Below are 1,588 nucleotides of genomic sequence, written 5' to 3' on the forward strand. Positions count from 1 at the left end.
TTTTCTGAATCATTTGTTTCAAGAAATGGCTTCTGGATATTTAAAAACCAAAACAAGGAAAGAGATTATAGATGTTTAATTTTGACTTCTACTTTTCTCCTTGAATTATGTGAGTCATGACACAGTGTAGCTTTTCATTAATATATGGCTGTAATTCAAGATACCCTCTAGGTCGAATGAAGTGTCTTGATATTTATTTTACAATATTTCTCTTACTAGAGGGGATGTTACTAACTGGTTAATGATAGTTAAAAATATTTTAGACTCATCTTCAAGAAAATATGAGAGATTGAAGGGCTTTTAAAAATACGTATGTACAAGGGAAGTCACTGCCACCAGAGTCGGAGCCTCCGCGGTCCCCTGGGACCTCTGACGCAGCCAGCCAGTCCCTGCGCCTCGCAGCCAGCCAGTCCCTGCGCCTCGCTGTCGGACACCTTCCAGCAGTGCCGCACCTTCTGCAAAGAGTAGATGTCTGACTCACCTGAGAGCAGCATCCTACCAAAATCCCAATGATAACAGAACGATATGAGGGTGAGAAGCAGCTTCCTGTCCTGCATAAAACCAAGTTTCTCAAACTTGATCATGTGAACATGAGTGAACTCATGATTAGAGGTCGCTCATTACGGCTCAGCACTAATCCAGCCTTCTTCTTGCGGTGAATGGGCACAGCAGGTGAGCGTCTCCACCCCATCTCTGGAGGGGTATGAGAGTGAGGAGGAAGAAGATGGGTTCCTGTACATGGTATGTGCCTCCCAGGAGACGTTTGGAATGAAATGGTCAGTGTAAGACCAGAAAAATGCATTGATGCTAGAACTTTTTAAACCCTTACGAAGAACAAAAAGGGATGTTATCAACTGAGATTGATCAGTTCATCTAGTCGCAGATCATCAAAACAGTAGTGTTCCCACCTCCTAGAGTTTCAGAAAGTTGTTTTTTTGTATTTCAGATAGAAAAACTGAACTCCAAATGGGCACATTCACCTTTGGAAAACTATGTCGCTTAACCTAGGCTATCTTGTTTTCAAATCTTAGAAATTTAAAGATAAAATACTTTTCTTCCTAAAATAAATAAATAAATACATACATACATACAAAAACATGTATGTCCAGAGACCATTTAAATAAAAATCACTATATTCAAAGAACTCTCATTTTAAATCAAAGTTATTTTAAGTTATTAATCATACTTTTCTATTTGTAATGTGTTTAAATTGAATGATTCAGATATGACCAAAGGTGGTTTTAATTTTATACCTCTTTTAGTAATTTTACGTATTCCTAATAGTTTGCTTTTATATATACCATTTCAGCTTGTATAATCAAGCTTTAGTTTTCATTAAACCTTTTCTTGATTTTTAAATCTTAATTAGAAATTCAAATTTCTTTTAAGAACTTGTTCAATATATAATTAACTTTTTACTGTGGAAAAATTTAAATATATACAAAAATACAGAGTAGTACGTAAAAAATCTTGTATCTCTTCGCCTAGCTTCAACAACTATTGACATTTTCTGAAATATCAGATGTTCTTAGTATATCACTTATTATTTAGGGAAATTCTAAACCTGTCTTGAAAAGGTATAGATGCT

The 1,588-nt window shown here is 35.6% G+C and overlaps 1 pseudogene; it reads left to right on the plus strand.

Moving 5' to 3' along the window:
• Positions 1 to 312: 312 nt before the first annotated feature.
• LOC105817762 lies at positions 313 to 786 on the plus strand (annotated as a pseudogene).
• Positions 787 to 1,588: the final 802 nt, after the last annotated feature.

This window comes from Propithecus coquereli, unplaced genomic scaffold (genome assembly GCF_000956105.1).
Source record: "Propithecus coquereli isolate 6110/MARCELLA unplaced genomic scaffold, Pcoq_1.0 Scaffold423, whole genome shotgun sequence".
NCBI lineage: Eukaryota > Metazoa > Chordata > Mammalia > Primates > Indriidae > Propithecus > Propithecus coquereli.